Genomic DNA, 25,700 nt, shown 5'->3' on the forward strand with positions numbered 1-25,700 from the left:
GAATCAATTATTCAAGGTCCAAATATCCAATTAAAACTTTTTCATTAAGTAAGGTGAGCCTATAAAACTATTCATACATCCAAGCTTAAACTTTTCTTCTTAGCAAGTTACTGTAAATTAACATGCAAGCATAACACATGAAAGATCAATGCATAACATAGTGATTTACATGGAAACCCAATTTAGGAAAATCCACCAGTAACATGCTACTCAATTCTCACTCTTCTGAAGTGATGCCCTATGAAAGGCCTACCCTGTTAAAGGCCACAACAAACTATTAAATGTGACCTGGTCAAAGGATTTAACCACCCTATTAGAAGTGGGCCTAGTTAGAGGACTTTAGAACATTCACTTGGAATGCCACCTTGTTAAAGGATTTACAGATGGCTATTAAACTGACCTAAGTCCATAGGCTTTTACCCTAGCTTGCACAATTGTTAGAGTAACAAAAAGGGCTTTTGACCTAATACAACTCACAACTTAACTTGTAGATTTCATATCATAGTTCAAATCTTCATAATTTTCCTAGCTTTTAGTCTCTGTGGCTCTAACAACTTGTCTTCCTTTCAAGCTTTGTCTCCTTAAGACTTCATGCTCGATGTACCAATGCAATCTTCTTTTTGACCACTTATCAAAGCAGAGTCTCTATGCTTTGTTCTTCTTAATATCTTCTCCTTGACACCTTTCAACCACTTCACAATTTTGGCACCCCAGCTTCTCTTGCTTCTTGGCCTGTGAATTCTTAAATAGAATTTTGGAAAATACTTTTCTCACTCGATTCTTGCCTCCTTTAATTTCACTTTGAATGGATTAGGTAGGATTCATTGAATGTAAACCATATCATGTTCCTTCTAGAAGCATCAAGAAGAATCCTCTTGAATTCACCCAAAATAGTTTATCTAAAATTCTGTGCCTCCAACTCATCATCCTTATCCTCCAATTGGTTCACAAAATTCAAGGTAACAAACTTGTCAGCTTAGATCTTGCAAATCTTTGACTTTTCCAATAATGTAGTAGCTCAACACTATTGAAATTTTGGTGCTCAACACATACTATGTTACTCAACATCAACTACATTTTATTTATTCTTAACAGCTATTGTAGATTTACTTAGCATCCACTAATTTTATTGATGCTCAGCGTTGTTACTTTGATCAACACCTGAACACACTTGGCTCCTTCTATATCACCCAACACACACTAGATTTTTCTTTTGCTTGACACTAACTAAAAATCTGCTCGGCTTGAACTAGCTTGCTTGGCACTCACTAATGAATTTAGTTAAGCTTTGTAGACATCCTTGTTATAACTTATTGTTCCAGTGTTTCTAAGTGTGGCCAACCTCTGTATCTTCAACTATGTTATCAATACATCATTTTTCCATTGTATTAATTAATCCTTGCACTTCATTATAAAACCATAACTCAACCTTTCCCTTAGGTACTTTTGTTACATATTGTTGATTAAATCATCTTTATCAATCAACTAAGTGATAGTACTTGGATCTTATAAGTAATTGTCATCCACCAAATAGCAGGTTTGACATCAATGGCAAAACAATGATTGAAAACATTCTTTATCAACCATCTTCCTTCTTTGCAACAATCTCCCTCTTTGATAGTATTCATTTTCAATTAGATTTATAATAGATATGTCATAAAGGTTCATCTTGTCTCAAATCTAAAAGGCCAAGCCTTGAGGAATATGACAATTTGGGAAGTATGAATGGGGGAAAATTTGTAAGAAGGTGTAAGGGATGTGTAAGTTCATTTAAGATTGACTTAAATACAAATAGTTGGGGATTGGAGAGAAGGTGATGTGAGGAAACTTAGGCTTGGATTAGAATTTATTAATTTTATCATTAGGTTTGTGTAAATATTTAGGATGTAATTAGGTTTGGATTAGTGGACAAGTGGTAGGATTAGGATTATAAAAGTGGAAGGAGTAGAAAAATGCACATAAGAGGAGAGAGATGTTGAAAACTACAATTGGAGCAATTTTTATGTTGTCGTTGATGTCAAACCTTATTAGTAAGACATTTACTAACAATGTAGAGTGCCATATCAATTAATTGATGAAGAGGACTTGAAAAGAGAGATAACTAGATGAACTAGTGAAGTTGTTGGGTAAAGAGGAACAAGTATGTTGGAATTATAATAGGTACTTGATTAGTTAGTCTTTGACAAGATAATGTGTTGTTTAATCCTTATATTAAGTGAAGAAGAAAATTGAGTTGATGTGTAGAAGAGAAGACAAGAAGTTAAGTAAAACACTACACTTGACTGAGTATCAATTTTACTAGGCTAATGAAGTAGAAGTTTAAGGAACTTAAGAGATAGTCGAGAAAATTGTATTAGTCAAGTGTTAGTTATGGCCAAACAAGATGAAGAAGGAAAATGTAGTAGTGGTTGAGCATAGTGAAAATTGAGTGAGCCAATGTACATTGAGTGAGAAAAAATAGTAGAGAATGAGCTACACAATGATGACCAAGGAGATGAACATAGTGATGATTGAGTATCAACATTTTACAATTTGTGAAGAATTGAGTTTTGAGGCTAGCAAAGTTGAATTTTTGGATTGGTCAAAATGCGTGGAGGATAGGATTGATGACCTAGCATATTTAATGCATGAATTGAGTTTGTTAAGTGATCAAAGTAAAAGATTTAAAGAGAAGTTTCTAGAAGTGTCAAGAAAGGAGAAGAAGGAAAAAATGGTGATCAAATTCAATGAATTTAGTCAAATCCTAAGATCTATGATGATGTTTAAGCAACAAAAGGTCAAAAATACCTATTTAAGGAGGCAAAAGGGATGTTAATTAAGTTGGTTAATTATTGATTGGCAATTTTTGAGGAGAACCTAACAAGAACAGAGTAGTAGAGGAAAAATGAGAAGATTGGTTAAGTGTGATTCCTTGAAGGGTTGCTAAGCATATTAGAGATGGAGAGTATAATGAAGTCTAGTCAATGAACCAACAAATGAGCCAAATGAAGATCTAAATTTACAATGTGAGTTGTATATTGATAGATCAAACCTAGTTGTTACTTCCTAACCATTATGGCAGTAAAATCCTCTAATCAATGTTGACCTAATAGTTATTTTGTAAATCCTTTAATCAAGATGACATTCTAGTGGAATGATCCAAAGTCCTCTAAATAGGTCACTCCTAACAAGGTGATTAAATCCTCTAACTAGGTCACACCTAATAATGTGTTTTGTAACCTTTAATAGGGTTGGTTCTTAACCAAGCTCACTTTGGAAGATTAAAAGGTGGTAGCATGTTACTTGGTGGTTTTTTCCAAATAGGGTTTCCACATTAAATCTTGGTGTCATATATTTGTGAATTTTGTTTTGTGATGCATTCTATTTGCCGTTGCTTTATTCGATTAGTTGGCATATACTGAACAAAGAGCTATTGATGAATGAATAAGTTAAGTTGTTGATAAGTTTCTATATTGATCGAGTGATTTTATGAGATTGAATAAGTTGTTTGAATTAAAAATTTGAATTGGTGGATGGTCAATTAGTAAATCAAGGTTAATTAGGTATTTAAGTGAGGCTAGCATGTGTGAATGGGTTGGGTTGTGTTAAAACCATGGGTTATGTAGTTTGGGGTTTAGTTAAAGGGTGGATAAAGTTAGGAGCCATGTGCTCTAATTGAATAAACCAATTAATTGAATTCACAAAATAGAAGAAAAGGGAAAATTAATTAATTAAACCAAATAGGGATATATTTGTCTTAATTAATAAAAGAAGAGGGATAATTAAATATCCACTTGTTACATATTTAATTAATTGGAATATAATTAATTATTTGAATTAATTAATTAAAGGACTGATATTATTTAATTAAATATTAATTAATTAAAATCCATAGAAGATAACTAAATTTGATCATGAAATCTTTATCAAATTTAGATGTCTACAATATGATCTAATGAAACTAGATAAGTAGAATTTTTTTCACAATAATACGCTCCTTGAGTGATAATGAGAAATATCAACATAAAAAATCAGCCCTAATATGACCTGATGAGGTAATAATATAGAGTAAAATCTTATAAATAAATAAAAAGATAAACATCAAAGAAAATAAACTCACTCTAAAGGAGTGATGTATGGGGCATACGAACTTCCTTGAATGTTATCCCTAAGAAAATGAATATGAAGAACATCTAATTCACATAAAAGTTGTAATCTTGAAAGAATAAATAGTTTATTCTAGAATCTAATAAATCTCCAATGAAATTATATTAGGATAAGTAGGTGCAAATAATAACATAGATGCTTTCAAGTACACTACTTAACCATATATTCACACATGGAAAAGGTGAAATAATATATGAGATTAAAAAACTTATAGACTTGTTAATTCTCAAGAAAGTTAATATTTCTCTTTGAATGTTTTCTACATGTTTGCTAGTTTGAATTTTCTTAGGCTACAATAGCTTCCTATCAATTGATTCAAGTCCCCAATCTTCCTAGATTTGCTCCTGGTGCTTACCTCAAACTAAGGGACCCAGGGGAAGGTGAATCCCAATGTGTTATGTTTTAGTTTTTAAGTTAATAAAGTTGACTCTATATGGCCTGACTTGACTAGTGATTCTTTGATGGCTGATTTATCTTTTTTGGGAGATTCCCCCAAATGTCTCCTTCCAACATGGAATCAAAAGCCAACTTAGTGGTTCTTGTTCAAGGTGGAAGCATGTTTTAGTTGGAAAAGTTGGAGGTTCTCTTCTTGTTGAGGATCCTAAGATCCTTCATGGTGCTGAAAGTCCTAAAATCTTTTTGTCAGACACTATTGTGGTGAGTGTTTTGTCTTCCCTCCTACTCTGTCTGGTTGGTCATTTCATTAATTTTAGACCATTGATTGAGATCATTAGAAAATGGGTTAGTAAAAAATGGAAGGTGAAAGGCAGAGTTAGTGTTTTAGCCATGCTGAGTGGATTATTTTTCTTTAAATTCATGACAGTAGAGGATGAGGCTATGATACTCTATAAGACCTAGTATTATGAGAAGAACTACTTGGTGGTTGGTAAGTGGGACTCAAGGTTTGACCTTTCCTAAAGCTTTGCAAGATTTCTCATATTATGGTAAGACTTCCTAACCTCCCTTTAGTGTTTTGGGATAAAAAGATCCTTTAGGGTGGTTGGGAACTCTTTTGGTCACTATGTGTCTATTGACACTGGCATCCTAAAAATGTCTAGACTTGTGTATGCTAGATTATGTGTGAATGTTTCAATTAACAATGATTTTCCTACCCATGTCACCCTCAACACTAAGTGGGGGAAAAAACAACAAGCTATAGAATATGAGAATGTTGGGTCATACTACTAAATTTCTCTTAGTTTGGTCATTTGAACTTGGACTACAAGACTCCTAAGCTAAACAAAAAGGAGAAAGTTGGCTTTCCTAGGACTGTGAATGAAATTATTGAGTGGGGTAAATCATCTTCCCTGATATCCATGATTTCCACTGAGAGGGTAGTTAAATTTTATGAGGGTAATGATGTCCTACCCTCTAGAGGTATGATTCCTCAATGAAAAGAGGCAAATAAGACTGATCACTACCCTTTCTTGCAAGGAATTAAAGATGTTATTAAGACTCCAAATAGAGGAGAGTATACTAACACTAGAAATGAGGAAGGTCCTTTAGAGGAAGGCCAATTTAGGGTTCTAGTAGATGTGTAGATCCATATTGAAGGTGCTAGTGGCCCTACTAGCTCTAATGGTTTGAGTATTGTGAAAATGGCCAAAAAGTTAAACTAGGGTTAGGGAAAAAGCCTCTCCTCCCCTTAAAATGATTTTTTATTTCCTCCTCTTCCTAGGTCCTCCCTCTTATGGAGATGAAAAATCTGGTGGATGGTAATAAGATGATTATTCAGTCATCCCCTTCCTCTCCTCAACATAGTGAAGCTAGTGATTAGCAAGTCCAAAAGAGAAAGACTTGAGGTAGAAAGAAAGTGGATGTCGGTAGTGTTGTCAAACAAGGAAGGATACATAGAAAGATTTTAAGGAAGAAATAAATCATAAGGTGGGTTGGCCCAGTGACATGTCATTGACCTTGGAAATGGCTTCTAAAGGTAAGAAATGAAGTTTCTTTCTTAGAATATGTGTGGGTAAAATAACCCCCCAAAACAATACACCCTAAGGAACTATTTAGTTTCTCTAAATATTGATGTTCTTCTCTTTCAAGAAGTGAAAATGTCTAGTTATAAATTTTCTAAGTTGGTGGAGAAACTATGGTCAGGGGCCATCTATAGCTATAGTGAAGCAAAGCGTACTTTAGGTGGGATTGATATGCTTTGGAATCCTAGTGTTGTTTTGGGAAAGACATTGTTGAATAATAAGAGTTTTGTTGTTATTTAACATACTCTTGGTAGCTGTGTTTGGAAAATTGTGAATTTTTATGCTCCTAATGCCCAGGAAGAGAGAGTGGTGTTATGGGAAGATATTTCAGCCTTTATAGATAACAATGCTAATAAAATGGTTATATGAATAAGGGACTTTAACACTTACCTCTATCCTTCTGAGAAACCTGGGGGGATAAATGATTTCATCAAAAGTATGCAGGATATGATGGAGTTCATTGACATGAAAGACTTAATGGATGTGGGCCTTCAAGGTGCTTTGTTTACTTGGTCTAATAAATAGAAAAGAAGAGGATCTAAACTTGGATAAATTGGCTAGGCTTATTATCTTAGTGAATTAGTAGTAGTTGATAACTTCTTCACTCTATGCTCTTCCTAAGATGGTTTCAAACCAGTCCCCAATCTTATTTAACTTGTCCAATGGTTTCTTTTTTAGGTCAAAGCCTTTTAGGTATGAGATCATGTGGAAATCCCACACTGGTTTTAGAAGCTATGCTGAGGACTGGTGGAAAATCTATGTTGAAGAGACAATAATGTATATATTGGCTACTAAGCTTGATAATGTCAGGAGAAACACAATCATTTGGGGAAGATGGTTCTTTTGGAATATATTTATATAAAAGGATTAAATAGAGAAATTAAATATCTCATTTAGAAGGCTATGACTCATGGAGATGGTTCAAGAAGTACATTATTAGAAGAAGATGCTTACAAGAGTCAGTGGAAGGATATCCTTGTGAAGGATGAAGTTTTCTAGAAGCAAATATCAAGAATCCAATGGGTTACTAAGGGGGATAGGAGCACAACCTTATTCCTAGGTAGGGATAGCTTTAACGGTGAATATTCACCAAATGGTTATTTTTACACATTGGGGACCCTAAATTTGGTGAACAATTTCTTAATTTCAGGGTGGTCAAGTCACCCACACTTTATAAAAATTGGGTCACGTGCTTAGGAAAATCACCAATAATAATACATAATTATTTTTATTTTGGTTATGACTTTGCCAATGGAATTTAATCTTTCCACACCATAAATTAAACATTTTCACCTATAATTTTTTAGGATTGTCTTATTTAATGGCCACATTTGCCAATATGTGGTAAAAATTTAAGTTAGGTTATATGTTAAGTACATATACTTGACATGTGTCTCTATTCCATATACTTTCCAAATAAGTTTTTATCCTTTTAAACTTTAGCCCAAAATAGGATTTATACTGTTGATTTAGAATCATCTAATAGTTATTAAAAAGGGTTACTATATTTTAGATTATATTAAATTATGTTATCTAGGTATTTATACTTTTGTTCATGAGTTTCTTCAATAATTAAATATTCGCCATGGTTTTATAGATTTTTCATAAGATGGAAACAAAATCACCAACAAATTTATTGTTCTAGTTTAAAAAATAAAATCACCAATAGAAATTAATTTTTATCCCAAAAATAATGTTGGATTTGCCATGATTTTACACTTTTTTCCAAGGGGGTTTCTTAAAGTTATCCCTATTCCTAGGTCAGCTTCTAATCATAAGAAAAGAAATGATATTATCTCTATTAAGGATAATAATCATAACATCCTAATAGATATTGAGGATATTACTAAATATGTGTAGCTAATTTCTTCTTAGAGACCTATCCCACTCAAAACAAATAGTTTAACCCCGAGACTAGAAGGAGGTTGATTTCCTTAATTCGTAGGGTTCCTATAGAAAAAGATAATTAAAGAAAGTTAAGTTTGATTATTGAGGAGGAGGTTACATGAGTTTTGTTCTCCATTAAATCATACAAGGCCCCTGGTCCTAATCACTTTATCACAGTCTTCTTCCAACACTTTTGGGAAGTTATAAAATAGGATCTCACTAGGGATACTAGATGTTGAAAACAAATTGATACAAGTATGATAAATGTGTTTCAATCATTGTTTTGTCACTAATGTTAAACTTGCTATTTGGTGGTAAGACAACTGCTTATATGTTTTAAGTACTATCACTTATTTGATTGATGAAGAGGATTTGATCAAAAGATGTAACAATAACACCAAGAGGAAAGGTTGAGTTATGAAATGAAAAGTATCACAAGAATTAGCTAAGATAATGATATCATATTGTATTGATAATCTACTTAAGGTTGCAAAGATTGGTTGCACTAAGCAAGTTTAGAAGAACAAGTTAAACAAAGTCCAGCTTGATAGAGTGGATAATAGGTGTCCAGAAAGTTGGAGCCAAGTAAAAGTCTATTTTAGTGTATGCTGAGTAAAATAGTTGATGCTAACTAAATTTTAGTTAATGTCGAGCACCAATAAACTTTAGTTTTTGCTGAGTGATTTTACAAAGGATGTCAAACAATGTAGTATGTGTCGAGCATCAAAAGATAATATACATCAAGTGTTAACATTATTTGAAAGATCATGAATTTGATAGATTTGAGCTGATAAGTTTGTTTTCTTGGATTGTGTGAACCATGTGGAAGATAAGATTGATGAGCTATTGGCACAAAATCCATTGTAAGCATTTTGAGGTGAATTCAAAGAGGATTGAAGAAGATTCTAGAAAGGGATAAAATAAAATAAGGGGTATATTCATTAAATCCTACTTAATCTATCCTAACCCTAAATTGGACAATGTAGAATGAATGAAAAATATCTTAATTGTCTATTTATAGGAATGGTTGGTTAGAAGAAAAGGTTGTCACATGGGAGAACCTTAGGAAGATAATGAGTCTAGTGTATTTCTTCATTTAGTAATCTAAGTGAAGAGTTTGCATTGGCAAGTTAAGAAAGAAGGCTTAAGGGTATGGATGCTTGAAGGGTGAACAAGCTATCAGAGATGAAGTGTGTAAAAGCTAGGCAAAATGGACGACTGAAACAAAGATCTATAATTTTCAAATGGAGTTGTAAGTTGTTATCAAATCAAGCCTTACTATTACTCTCTAATAATTGTATCAGTCTAGGGTAAATCATTTGGATTAAGTTTGACCTAATAGTCATTTGTAAATCCTTTAACCAGGTGACATTCCAAGTGAATGGTCTAAAGTCCACTAACAAGGCTCACTCCTAACATCATGATTGAAATCCTTTAACCAAGTCACATTTAATAGTGTGTATTGTAACCTTTAACATGATTGGCCTTTCATAGGGCATCACTTTAGTAGAGTGAGAAAGAGTAGTATGTTACTAGCGATTTTTTCCAAATTGGGTTTCCATGTAAATCATTGTGTCAAGTGTGTTATTAAATCTATTATATTTCATGTTTACATCTCTTCAAATTGATTTGATAGTAACCTACAAGTTTTAAGTGATTGCATAATCTTATGGATTCATGCATGATGATAATTGTTTTATGGGTTCACTAAGCTATGAAAAGTTTTAATAGTATATTAGGACCTTGGATAACTGATTCACCCCCCCTCTCAATTATTCTAAAGAATTCCAACACTATAGACTTCTTTAGGACAAGGAAGTTTCTTAGGAGGCTTAACAACATGTTTTTTCCTATGGTTTCCAATATTTTTAACCTAAAGGCTCTGATAGATTATACACCAAATACATTCAACATGGTTTATAAAGTGTTCTCCAAGATTATAGTTAATAGAATCAAATCATTCTTGGAAAGCTTCATCAATATGCCTCAGAAAGGATTTTTCCTAGACCAACAAATTATCAATGTGGTGATAACTACTCATGAAGTTATCCACTCTATGGATATGTTAGTTAACATATTGTCCTCCAAGAAAATACATACAAATATAACTCTAAATGCCCAAGTAAGAAGACTAATCAACACTAACAGTTGGGTCACTTTACTATTGAAAGAGTGTGAGCACCCTCTAAATTTATCCAACTCTCCATGTATGATTTACAATAAATTTAGATATGGATTCTTTTAACTAGAAAGTGCAAAAGGTTTACAAACTTCTACTCATAAACACAAAGTAGATTCGAAACACTAAGAAACTAAAAAGGAAAGAACAAAAAATAACACAAAGTCTATTTGCCTGGATGCTACATTACATAACAAATAAAAATCTTGAGAAAGAGAAAAATCAAAATTTTAAGGGTATCTTGAAATCAAATATTTTTAGGAAACAGTGATAATAAATGTGTTTAGAGAAAACGAAAAGTTATACCAAGATAATAATTAGTGGAGAGAAATTTTCCCAAACTCAAAGTTTTAGTATACAATTTTCTCTCAAACCTCCCTTCCCTAACATATATACAGAATTACATAGATTTCAATACATATTGCATTAGTATCATCATTTAAAAATAAATAAGATCTCCCTTCATTACACTTAAAATCTAAATTTCTTATCCTCCCTAACACAAGGTTTAGAAAAGAAAAGAAAGGTAAGCTCTCCTACAATTCCAAAATCTATTGTCTCACTTTCTTGATATAACACCCAATCTATAGTCTATGGAAGCAAATAAATTAACCCTTATACTCAATTTTTGTTACATATTTATCCTTCCTCCTATCAGGTTCAATTCAGATATATAACCATTTTCCTCTTAACCAATTCTTGTAAAAGAAGCCTTTATCAATGAGAGCAATCTGCTATTTGACATTCTAGTCACTTTTATAATATCAAGATAAAGAACTTATTTCAAAAGAACCTATGTCATAAATGACACATAAGTTTGTGATGGTAGATCGCTTTTAGTTGATGTCATGTGCCTTTAAGTGTGCCATGTGTTTTGCCTATGTTCTCTCAACACTTGGGATTCATGACATTAATGGAGATTGGGTTTCTCTCTTTCATTGTTCATAATAAACATTCAAATGTTATTGAATTTCTTTATATTCCATTATGAAGATCTTGGACTGGGCAAGTATGAGTGCTCTACATGACATATTTGTGACCCATCTTTGTGTACTTGTGCCTTCTCACAAGGAGACCCGAGGTTATACATCTCTCATGAGGATTGTGCTTAATGTTTTCTGTGGTGGTAGCATTATTAACAAGAACATACATCTCCATCATACCACAAATCACTAACCAAGATGATAAAAGTTCATGTTCTTTTGAAATCAAACCTTGAATACTATCCTCATTCAAGCAGGAGACACACCATACCTAATCTCCATCTATGGTTGCATTCGTGTTTCAACATTTGGAAAAGTCATGGTGCCCTCGAGCATGGATGTTTTGACAAACAATTTATGTGTACCCTGGCATATTCAATCACCTGAGTTAGCCAAAAAGGGAATGAATCTCTATTCAGCAAGTTACATATTATCCTCTCACAGATCTATGTGAGCTTATGAGCTGCCCTTGATCACTTTGCCAAACCATTAAAATGTGTCTTTATATCCGAATGTTGTGACTTCACTACAAAATTATGCCAAATAGAATAAATTATCCTATACAGCATAGGCTTGACATCTTCATATGTTTCTTGGCATAATTGGAAGGCAACAAGAGAATTGAAACAACTGTGGCTGCCTTCAATTTGGATGTTGTAGGTTTTGTGATACAATGAAATCTGCACTATGTGTTTGGCCTCGGGGCATTTATCTTCCAGGTTTATGATCTTGCCACCATCATACATTTGGGTTTCCTTTGCTTTATATGGAGGATGTCCATCTTTAAGTGTTTTCTATTATCAAATTTGACTAAATTTGATACAATTGTAACTATATTCTCTTAACAATTTTGGGAAATTCATGGCCACTTACATCTTGTAGAATGTTCCTGCAATTTATAATGCTTTGAATAATTTTGCATGGAAGGAGATTATATTCTTATTAAAGAATAATTAATATTTAGAACTTCAAAATCTGACCCAATGCTTGTGCTAGCTAATAATTTTAGATGATATGTATGAAGCTCCAATTAAGTATGCATATACATTCAGATTAACAAACTATGAATCAAATTCAATTATCCTCCTTTTATTCATTGAGATTTTCTGAATTTAACTCTTAAACCTTCCAACCATACATGCTAGTCATTAAATTTGAACATCTTTGTATCTAAAGGTAACCTCATTTGATGCATTCTTGAATTCATCCTCCACAAGCACTAATCATTTGCATCTTTAGACAAGTCATGTTAATAACAATTTGACAAGGTTTCAAACTATAATCCTTTGTTTCTAAATGAAATCTTCCATTTGAAAAGCTTTAAAGGGATTTGGCACCGTGGATCTAAATTGATTTGTGTCCTTTGAGCCAAAAAAACATAGGGACTACATTTGGACCTTTACTCCAACCCTTCAATTCAAAAATTAAAACTTAGGTTTCTAGATTTTGTACATCAAACTCTAAACCACTGCATTTCTAAAATGGCCATAGATTCATTGACATTTTGAATCTGCATGTCAAACTGCTTTGAACCACTAAACCACTTCAAACTACTTTGAACTTTAGTTCAAAGTGGTTCGAAATCATAAACTAAAAGTTTTAAAATTGTGTCTATATTGGGTACCAACGGGGGCTCTAATTGTAGGAATGTTTTTTTTGTGAAAATAGAGAACTCCAACAATCTCTAGTAAAAGACAAGTGTCTTCTCCATGGGCAATAGAGTTAGCAAGAAAACTAGGAGCTACTTGCAGAGAGGGTGGAGGGGAGCAAAGAAAAGCCAACTTAGAAAACACCTAAACTACCAGTAAACTTGAAGCTTGCACATTATTCAAACTACTACTATGCACACCCAAAACATATTTACAAAATATTTACAAAATATAGGAAGGGAAACTACCATGAGAACCGAAACAAAGAAGTCATGTGAATTTATTTCCCAATTGGGAGAAGTAGGAGCCTTTCTATATCAGCAAACCATGCCTCAATGGAACAACTCCAAACCATTGCTTAATGATGATTCTTTCAATGTCAATCTTCAAACTAAAAGTGCACATACATATGTTGATCCAACACTCTTTTCCAAATAGCCATAGGTCATCATAATACTTTTCCTCATGCGAGATTTGATCTTCCACATCTATAGGTTCATATTCCAATTCAAGCTAAAAAACATAAAATGTAGAAACCTCTCCAGGAAATGATGCATAATACCCAAAAATGTTGTCATGAAGACTCACCATTTGTATATGGCATTTGATGTCATGACTAACTTTTGAGCAAAGAGATGCCTCATCCAGCATAGGATCAATTCTAGAGTATATGTTATTATCATCCCTCTCAAGAATCAAATTGTCATCAAACAAGCCATATATATTGTCTTCTTTCCTTTCCAAAGTGCCATTATATTTCCCAACATTACTTTCATAATCAAAATCAGAAAAAAACCTCATAGGGGAATGAAGAGAAGAGTTACCATTGAGTGCTTCATGTTTAACTTGATCTGGATGGATACTTGAGTCACCATGAGAGGGTTGATCCAATTTGATGGATGATAGGAATGTGTCTATAATTTCTTCTTCCTCAATAAGAAGAGTGTCCTTCAACATACTGGCCAAGTCAACACCAGGTTGGAAGTTAACTTCATACCTATTTTTTGCAAGAAGAAAATCAGTATGAGGAGTTTTATCCAAAGGCATCTTTGTCCCATCTTCATGGAAAATTGGATCATCATCAAATGGGCTAACTTGAGAGATATATTCTAGCTGAAGAGATAACAAAAACTCATTAATGATTTCTTCCTCTTGATCAAGGAATGTGTCTCTCCATGCTTTAGCTGGGTATTTTATAGGTTGAGTGATATCTTTAGCATTTTTATCACGAGAAGAAAGCTTTTTTACATGCACTCTCACCTTGTCATTATTACATATTTCATCCTCAAACCAATCAAATCTTTCCATGGGCTGATTACATATTTTTAAGCATGAGAAATCATCTTCATTTTTCATGAATGTAGGAAGTTCACTTTCAAGTTGCATGTTATTATGAAATTTTTCACCAAGAAGACTCTTTAAAGAAAGATTACTAATATCATTTTCACCCATTTCAACAAAAGTGAAAGATTGAAATTCTAGTAGCAAGTTGTCTAATTTTTCATAAATAGGAACTTCTAAAATGAGATGATTGTCAACACTCTCAAAACTAAAACTTTTTGAAGTTGGAGAGGAGAAAGTTTTAGAAGTATCTTCATCAAAATACCATTACCTATAAGGTCTGCTACTGCATTATTCTCAAAGTGAAAAGATTCTAGAATAGGATTATTTTCAGCATTCATATCCAAAGAGCCAATGTCCCCATAATCTCTCATGACATTTAAAGTTTCATGTTCTGACAAAGCATCACTAGAAAGCATTTCAATAGAATTCTTAAGAAAAGAATGATCACCATGATCTTCTATAGGAAAACTTTCTGCATGAGGTGAAGAAAAATCTTGAGGCATGATTTCATCATTATTGCTTACCCTTTCTCAATTGTCGTCACATGTATTCTCATCCATTGAAACTAGATCAGAATGAGGCTGGAGTAACTTTGGTTATACCTCTTGGTCATTCATGACAAGGTGATTGAAGTACATGGGTAAAACTAAGATAATCAAAGCTTCATCATCATCCACCTCCAAATGTTTCTTCAACCAAGACACTCTCTCATCAAGTTCTTGCAAGTCTTTCAACTTGTGAAATCTCGTGCAGAGGCTTTTCCATAGTAGCCAAGACAAGTCATCATCTTCAAGGCTTATATTATTTTAGATACCCCGAGAAATACTTTTTTTAAAACTGTCCACAAAGTTACATAACACTTTTTTGTCAATTTGATAAAGTTCCAAGAGAGAAGGGTCTGGCCTCGATCTTCTCATGACTTTGTATCCGGCATGGTCTTTGTATAGATTCACTAATCTCCTACACATGGAGATAATCATAAAACTAAGGAAGTAAATGTTAGGCACTTAAATCTTCACTTTAGGTTCCCCAATAGAGTCGCCAAAAATTAGTTAGTGAATAGATTGTCCTCCAAGAAAATACATACAAATTTAACTCTAAATGCCCAAGTAAGAAGACTAATCAGCAATAACAGTTGGGTCACTTCACTATTGAAAGAGTGTAAGCACCCTCTGAATTTATCTAGGTATAGCTCCCCATGAATGATTAATAAATTTAGATATGGATGCTTTTAACCAGAAAGCACAAAAGGTTTACAAACATCTACCCGCCAACACAAAGTAGATGTGGAAAACTAAGAAACTAAAAAGGAAAGAACAATAAATAACACAAAGTCTATTTGCCTGGATGCTACATTACATAACGAATAAAAATACTGAGAAAGAGAAAAATCAAAACTTTAAGGGTATCTTGAAATCAAATATATTAAGGAAACAGTGATACTAAATGTGTTTAGAGAAAACTGAAAGTTATACCAAGATAACAATTAGTGGAGAGAAATTTACCCAAACTTAAAGTTTCAGTATACAATTTTCTCTCAAACCTCCCTTCCCTAACATGTATAAAATTAAATAGATTTCAATACATATTGCATCAATATCATCATCTAAAAATAAATAGGGCATCCCTTCATTACACTTGAAATCTAAATTTCCTATCCTCCCTAACACAAGGTTTAGAAAAGAAAATAAAGGTTAGCTCTCCTATAGTCCAAAATCTATTGTCTCACTTTCCTATTATAACACCTAGTCTATAGTCTCTAGAAGCAAAGAAGTTAGCCCGTGTACTAATTTTCTTTCACATATTTATCCTTCCTCCTATCTGTTTAAATTTAGTTATGTAACCACTTTCCTTGTAGCCAATTCTTGTAAAAGAAGCCATTATCAACGAGAGCATTCTACTGTTTGACATTTTGATCACTTTTATAATATCAAGACAAAGAAATTATGTCAAAAGAACTTATGTCATAAATGGCACATAAGTTTGTGATGGTAGATGGCTTTTTGTTGATGTCATGTGCCTTCAAGTGTACCATGTGCTCTGTCTATGTTCTCTCAACACTTGGGATTTATGACATTAATGAAGACCGAGTTTCTCTCTTTCAATGTTCATAATAAACATTCAAATGTTACTGAATTGCTTGATATTCCATTATGAAGATCTTGGACTAGGCGAGTATGAGTGGTCTACACGACATATTTGTGACCCATCTTCATGTGCTTGTGCCTTCTCACAAGGAGACCTGAGGTTATACATCTCTCTCATGAGGATTGTGCTCAATGTTTTTCATGGTGGTAGCATTATTAACAAGAACATGCATCTCCCTTGTACCAAAAATCACTAACCAAGATTTAAAAAGTTCATGTTCTTTTGAAATAAAACCTTGAATACTATCCTCATTCAAGCAAGAGACACACCATACCTAATCTCCATCTTTGGTTGCATTTGTGTTTCAACATTTGGAAAATTCATGGTGCCCTCGAGCATGGATGTTGTGACAAACACTTTATGTGTATCCTAGCATATTCAATCACCCAAGTTGGCCATGAAGGGAATAAATCTCTATTCAGCAAGTTACATATTATCCTCTCATGGATTTATGTGAGCTTGTGATCTACTCTTGATCACTTTTCCAAACCATTAAAATGTGTCTTTATATCAAAATGTTGTGACTTCACTGCAAAATTATGCCAAATAGAATGAATTATCTTATATGGAATTGGCTTGACATATTCATATGTTTCTTGGCATAATGGTAAGGCAACAAGAGAATTGAAACAAATGCAGTTGCCTTCAATTCGGATGTTGTGGGTTCTATGATACTATGAAATCTGCACTATGTGTTTGGCCTCAAGTCATTTATCTTCCATGTTTATGCAATTTTTACCTGTGGGTTTATGATCTTGCCACCATCATGCATTTGGATTTCCTTTTCTTTATATGGAGGATGTCCATCTTTAAGTGTTTACCATTATCAAATTTAACTAAATTTGATATAATTGTAATTCTATTCGCTCAATAATTTTGGGAAATTCATGGCCACTTACATCTTGTTGAATGTTCCCATTGTTTATAATGCTCTGAATAATTTTGCATGGAAGGAGATTATATTATTATTAAAGAACACTTAATATTGACAACTTCAAAATCTAACCCAATGCTTGTGCTAGCTAATAATTTTAGATGATATATATGAAGCTCCAATTCAGAGTGCTTGTACATTCAAATTGATAGACCATGAATCAAATTCAATTATCCCCCTTCTTTTATTCATCGGGATTTTTTGAATTTAACTCTTAAACCTTCCAACCATACATGCTATTCATTAAATTTGAACGTCTTTGTATCTAAAGGTAACCTTATTTGATGCATTCTTAAATTCATCCTCCACAAGCATTGATTATTTGCATCTTTAGACGAGTTCTGTTAGTAACAATTTGACAAGGTTTCAAACTATGATCCTCTGTTTCTAAATGAAATCTTCTATTTGAAAAGCTCTAAAGGGATTGACACCATGGTTTTGAACTGATTTGTGTCCTTCAAACCAACAAAATACTGGGACTACATTTGGACCTTTACTCCAACCCTTTGATCCAAAAATTGAAACTCAGGTTTCTAGACTCTGTACACCAAACTCTGAACCACTGCATTTTTAAAATGGCCACAAATTCACTAACATTTTGAATCTACATGTTGAATTGCTTCAAACCATAGAACCACTTCAAACTACTTTGAACTTTAGTTCAAACTGGTTCGAAATCATAAATTAAAAGTTTTAAAACCATGTCCATATTGGGTACCAACAGGATAAAAGTAGGAATCTGAGTATGGCTCTCAAATTGGATATTTCTAAAGTTGATGATTAAGTTAACTTGGTGTTTTTGTATGAAGATTTATATAAAATTGGGTTCAGGAGTGGTTTGATTAGGTTAGCAAGAACCATGATAGAGACTGCAAATGTTTTGGTGCTAGTTGGTGTTACTCCTTGGGGATCTTTTAGATTGGGGATAGGATTAAGGAAAGGAGACCCAATCTCCTTCTATCTTTTCATCATGCTTGTGGAAGTTTTGGGTAGATCCTTCACCAATTTGGCCAACTCAAGATATATTGATAACATTAATCCTACCATTTCCTTACCCCTTCAAGTTATATAATAATTTTTTTATTATACATTATTGTATGGTTTCTCCTCAATGATTGAAGCAAGGGCTTAGATAATCTCCTTGATGATTATGCAAAGAATTCAGGATTGCAGATAAATATTAGTAAGAGTAAGGTCTATGTTTCTAATATTGATTTGAACCATCAAAGATTCATAACTAATATCTTGGGTTTCCAACATGTTGGTCTTCTTGATACCTACCTTGGTCTTCTATTGACGGCGAAATAAGCCACCAATTAATTTTGGAACTCGATCTTGGAACATATGCAAAAAAATCTTGCACGTTGGAAAGCAAAATTATTGAGTAGTGTTGGAAAGCTCCAATTACTGACTATGTCTCTACAAGGGATTCTTTTTAATTTCCTTTCACTATTTAGAATCTCCCCAAGTATGGCTAAGAAGCTAGAGAATATTTAAAGGAATTTTCTATGGTATGAGAAAGAAGAAAGGTATAGAATAAGCCTAGTTAGCTAGGATATTATTTGTAGGCCAAAAGTTATGGGAGCATTGGGAGTTAGGAAGAACTTTTACCTTAACAAATTTATTCACACTAAAATTGGATGGTGATTGGATAAGAATTAGGCTAGATAGTGTAGGATTATGAAATCCAAATATCTCAATAATATTCCTTTGTTTACTATCTAAAAGATAATGATTTGCATTCAGGCTCTAAAATATGGAATAATCTTATCAAAAATAAAAACCTCCTTAGGGATGGGTTGCATTGGTTGGTTGGATGTGGGGAGAGGATTAGGTTTTGGGATGATAGTTTTCTTGATGGTAAGCCTTTGGCTTTTAGTAAGTTTTGATGCCTAGAGGAAACTTTGAAGAGGACTTTTGGTGAAAATGTTAGTGACTATATAACAAGATAATGGAGGTGGAAACCCATCACTAAGGTTTATGTTCTAGTTCATCTTAGGCCTTTGGTAATGGAGCTGATAGAGTTCCTTAACCCACATAGAATTTTTAAGTATGTTCAAGAGGATAAATTCATCTAGAACAAAAGATCTTGTGGTTTATTTTCTATTAAGATGACTTATCTTATGGTCACTAGGAAAGATCAAGCTCCCCCATTGGAAGAAGGTTTGGAACAACTAGGTAATTCCTAAGGTTAACTTCTTCTAGTGGATGATACTTCATAGTAAAACCCTTACTATTGATCACCTTAGGAAGAGGGGATTCTAGATCCCTAATAGGTGTTACCTTTGTAAGCCTAAAGAAGAAAGTATAAAGCACATATTTCTTGACTATCCTAATGCTTTAAAAGTCCGGTCCACTATCTTGCACAAATTCCCCTAGACTAGGCTTTTCAGAATCATTTCCAATAGTTTTTTTTTTAAACTAGGATTTCCCTTTTTTCCATCCTTTATTAAGGCTTCTTTGGAAGCTCAATGCACCTCATATTTGTTGGGGAATCTGGAAGGAGATAAATAATAATAAAATTACTGAAGAAGAAAGACTAGAGGAGGTGGCGAGAAGTATGGTGCACAAGATCTTGATGGAAAGAATTCAATGCAATAAATGAAAGAAACCCCAAGCACCCCAATCTATTGGGGAACAAAATATAGCCTTGAAATAGAAACTCTTGAGTTCATTTTTTATTTTGATAACTCAAAATCCATTGTGAAAAACATGACCAAATGGCTTCCCCTCAGGTTCCCAATGTTGAAACTCAACTTTAATGGATCTATGAGAGGATGATGTGCTATAGGTGGAGACTTCAAAGGTAGCCAAGTAATGGTTCATGTAGTAAACCTTGGAAATGTTTCTAATAATGTGATAGATACTATAACTCTCTATTACAAATTACATTTGGTTGTCCATCTTGGATGGAAAAACCCTTGTGTGGCGGGAGACATGAAGGTGATTGTGGACTTAGTGAAGGGGTAGATGAATCCTAGATGGGCCATAACTAGCATAATGGGTGACATTTGGAACCTTATGGAAAATTTAGATACCTATGATCTACAACACACTTGTAGAGAACATAATATGGTGGTGGACACTATGACTAGTTTGGGGCTATATGTTTAGGGTTTAAGGTGATGGAAAAGTGTGACAAGCTTGCCAGTTGATATCCTTACCCTTTGGAAAGGGAGAAACATAATACACATAGGGAAGAATTATGTGTACCTTTTTGTGGCTTTCTTATCGGTTAGATATGATGACTAGATATCTAAATTTTGAAGTTATGATTTTTTTAACTTTAATTAGTACCTCTTTGGGGGGTTACAGATGCATTATGATAGAAAAAAGATTCTAAATAAGTTGTAGAAAAAGAGGATTGGTGTCACTAAAAATTAGGAGCAGAGAGATCTAATAATTATTATGCTCTCTAGTAAGCTTACAGAAAAGATTAAGCAACATCTTGTTAGAGCTAACTTAATTAATAAACGGGGATTTCAAATGAATCATGTTTTGCACAATCTTCAATGAAGGCTTACATTTATGATTGATCAAAGGGGTGACACTTCACACGTGGTTGCATTGTGGAGAAGGGAAAAATTTTCTAGTACCACTCATTGTAATAATTACAAAAACTTCTACCTATTTAGGAATGAAAGATTCATAAATTACTTTCATCCCATCAAAGATTTAAAGTGCTATCTTGGCTTTTAGAAAAACTATGTAAGCCTACAAATCTAGAGTTCTTGATGAGTGTTGGTTAAGAGGAAAATATGGGTGGTAACTTAGTGAGAACTAAGCTCATCAACATAGAGGATAGTTCAAGAAAGCCCTACACATGGATTGTGCTAAAAGAGGGAGGTATGGTTCCCCTACTAGAAGCCATGACATGCTATGATGAGAACTACCCTCAGTAGTTTGTGAGTTCTTAGATGAGTAGGAGAGTGACGATTAATGGGACATTCATCCAAGTTAATGAAGAGATCATTGCTATGGCAACAAGGCTTTTGATAGAAGGAAGAAAATGACAAAATGTGACTAAAGTTTTATATGAGATGAGCCTTAATATATTTTTCAAAAATGGTGAGGAGATGGACCTACATAGGGGTGGGTTTGTAAGGAAACTTGCAACAAAGAATATAATTGTTTCCACATAACCCATAATAAATATGAAATAAATATGCAATTAAAATCCACATGCAAGAGAATAGACAACATTCTCACAAAAATGTGACACAAGATATACCCTAGGAAACCCTCATTGAGGGAAAATCTAGCCTCCAAAAGCATCCATCACCATGTTTTATTCAGCAAAAACACCATTGCAATACAACCATGGAAGCCTTCAAAGCCATAGCCACAACCAAGAAACCCATGTGAAAAAGCCTGAATCCACACATCCCATGCTATGCTTCCAACCTTCACAAATGCTCCCTTGGCTAACTTGTCAAGCCTTGTCTTGCTTAACTCTTGCTTTTTTTCCTTTTGTCTTCACACCTTCTCATACAACAAGTACCCTTGTGGCTTCTTATATAGTAGCAAGTCCCACAAAACCACCAAGTGGTATTACATAAACCATGTGCTACCTAACCCATTGACCCCACATTTAATATTGGAATTTTAATTATTTTCCCCAATATTTAATAATTACATGGAATATTATCACAATATTACAATACACCTCATCAACTATATCACATACGAATCTTTATATATTGCACGTCCATCTAGGTGCAATATTAAATAATAAAATAAAAATAATACAATATAACAATATTATACAATATGTGCAACACCTATTATCTCATCAATCTCCTTTTTTGTTTTATACATTGCATAGGGTCAATCCATAGCCACATAAATGAGCAAGGGAACAATCCCTCCTAGCACATCCACCATCATGGATCAAAGTACACAAAGTGCTCCATCCTAGTACCTTCAAAAAAATCAAAGTATCTAGCATCTCAAACATGAATGATCTCACCTACTATTATGCCACTACCATCAAACATACATAGAAGCCATCCAAAGAGAAAGCCACCCAAACTGTCACATTAGAAGATCATAAAATCCTATAGCAACTAAAATGCCTAGCACAAAAAACTTGATTGAAAGGTAATCACATGTATTAATAGTTTACAAAATATCCATAGCTGAAATACCACCCACAATAAGTGTCAAACCCATCCAACTATCCATACCTCCAAAGGTATACCAAGTGAATCTCACATCATCAACATATCCTAACTGTAACCTAGAATCACAAGCCTCAAGAGCAATACCTACCACATATATATCAAGAAGCTCCCACTGCAAAATAAAATTTCAAATTTATGACCAATCCACTCACAACATATCAAAGAAGTGAATCCATGTATTCTCAAGGACATCCACAATACATAAACTAATAACCTACAAGAACAACTCTCATAAACAATCTCCAACAGTCTCCCAAGCTTTCCACAACCAACAGAGTAAAGAGATAAATGAATAACCATGTCATCTATCACATGACATACATGAGCACAAACTAGTGATCACAATCTCTAACCAATCTCAAATCCAATACAAGTAAAACTAAACATCTAGGAAGATAACCAAGACTAACGAGAAACCATGCAAATCATAACCTGTATCATGTCCTTCTACACACACCTCTAGATGTAAACTATGCAAGTATGATCTCCTCCATAAAACCCCAACAAGAAGCCTCAATAACACCCAAACCGTACCATATAACTAATCATGGATGTAAGCCTCTTACAAGAAGATAAAACTCATAAATCATTCCTAAACCAAGGAATATGTCCAATATAAAACCATCTCCCAAACTCAACCAACATAACAACATATGTAAAATGAGATAACTAATGCTAAACCATCTCTCAAATGAACCCTTTAGAACTAACTCAGTTACTGTAGCTCAAGATTCATATCCATGAAAGACAAGCATAAACAGAATGCACTAAAGAGAAACAATGGGCTATACCTCTCAAGTAGCAAAACCGTTGAGTAGGCCAAGAGTGGGGAATGAGAATGCTCATCAAGATATCCAAGTCACCAACCAAGGTTCATCTAAGAAAAATCTCCTCTCAAGTTCATATCAAGTGAATGCCCCTCAAAATTTCTATTGAAACCATCAACCATCCCAACAAATACTTCTTTAATCCAAGAAAAATCAATATCACCATTGTATCTAAATATCCAAGAGTACTTGTAACCAATCAATATATGCCAACTCCAAATGTAACATAGCAATATCATGAAGTATCCAGCTTATGATCAATGTACTCAATACTAAGAAACTAAACCAAGATTACTGCCAAAGTTCCAACCATGACCTTAGGAACATAAACATGAGAACATGATCTAATCATCTCAACCAAAGAGATAACATGCTTCATATGAACATACTATAACATGTCAAAACTCTAAATGTGTATCAAGAGTATACCATGACATGATAATGAAACCATCCTAACACCAAGGATAACATGTTAAATGAAAGCATAAGCCACACCTTTACCAAGAACCACTTGAGCCCTCAAGATGCAACCATCTCCACACACCATGAAGAAGAAGCCATCTCCACATACCATGAAGAACCATCTCCACACACCATGAAGATAATCAAGAACCCCATGAGTCCTCAAGATCTAACCATCTTCATATACCATGAAGATAACAAGTGCACCATGCAAATGTCAAAGATTCTTATGTAGGAATATGATCTAGGACAAACCTCCAACATCTACAAACACTCAATAAATATATCAATGCCAAAAAAAGATTCCACTCAATCATGGTACCAAGTCACCTGTAGCATCATAAAATGCATCACCTACATGAAGATCCTCTAGATATACACTCACACAACAAAAGTGTTAGCACCAAGTGAAACCAAGAAGATACAAACCAAACCAGGAGATAATCTTGCACTATCACCTCATTACTGTCACAAGCTCCAACTAAACTATGTATCCAAGATATCCACAACATCATGATGAAAAACTATCCTCTAACCATGAGAATCAACCAAGGCATCAAACTATCAAAGAACTTAAAGTGCACATCATGAGCTCCATAAAAGAAACCAAATAACCATGATCCTCAATCAAGAAGATATACCACCATAACCAAATTAGAAATCCAAACAAATGAACATCAAGGTTGTACCTATGTACCCAATCATGTCATGCCAAAATCCATGGCACCATGATCACATCCATGAACTGAGCATCTAGCTCTCAATATGTCCAGTCCATTAGCATAAAATAGTCAACCACAATTTTTCACCATGATTGTACTTGGTAACAACATCTCATCCCTTCTACATGAAGAAGAAATTAGAAAATCATGTGACTTAGGGCATAGACAACTCAAATCCAAGCCACCAATTTGAATATGCATCAATAATGAAAGATCAATGGAAAAAGACAAACCATAACCAAGCTATAAATGCAACCTGTAAGTATAGACCACTTACAACACTGCACAACTTGTAGACCCAACAAGTCACATACATATCCAAATCAAACACTGATAACTATATCATCATGAGACCAATTTGAAATATGAATTGAGTACATAATGACATCAAATCTTAAATCTCTAAACATACAATGTCATAAATACACGAAGCTATCATAGTTAATATATACTATAAACTGTATAGATCAATATATCACCAATAAATCATGCCAAACTTACACCAAATCTAAACCAATATGTAGATCTCTCCAAGAGCTTTCTATTGACTACTTAAAGTCCAAACTCTAACTCTGTATGCACATGTTATGTTGTATTATGTGCTCAAAATAAACAACATCTAACTTTCAGGCTCCTAAAACCTAAAAAATTTCAAAATCATAGAACCAAACCTACACCAAGTTGTAGTTCTCTAAATTAGCTTTCCTACACCTATAAGAAGTATCAAATCCAATATCGTGAGAGAAAGTTATGGTTATTTTACTAAGACAATATTTTTACCATTTTGACTGCGATTTTTTTTTTTTTTTTTTTTTTGTGACAAAAAAATTCAATGAGATTAAATTTGATGGTAATCATAGGTTGAAACTAAAAAACTCTTTCATTTCCTCTAAACATGGCCAAACTAGGGCATATTATATATCAAAATTTATGGAAACGTCAACCTAGATCCAATGGTGAGGTTTGTTTTTACCTAGGAGGTCATTTCTACAAGCTCCCCCTAAACCCCTCATTTAAATAAAATATACAAAAATCTATTTGTCCAACAATTTCATATGCCCAAAATATATCAATATCTCATCACAACAGCAAATCCAAAATTCTCAAATCTGCAATAAACAACTCATATATCTTTCCCTTTCTTTTATCCTCTCATGCATTCTCATCAATTCAATCTAAGGTTACAATAATAAAACCATAGCTCTGATACCACTTGTAAGGAAACTTGCAACAAAGAATATAATTTTTTCCACATAA

The sequence above is a fragment of the Cupressus sempervirens genome, chromosome 2 (assembly GCF_028749045.1).
Source record: "Cupressus sempervirens isolate cs-2001-9-10 chromosome 2, ASM2874904v1, whole genome shotgun sequence".
NCBI lineage: Eukaryota > Viridiplantae > Streptophyta > Pinopsida > Cupressales > Cupressaceae > Cupressus > Cupressus sempervirens.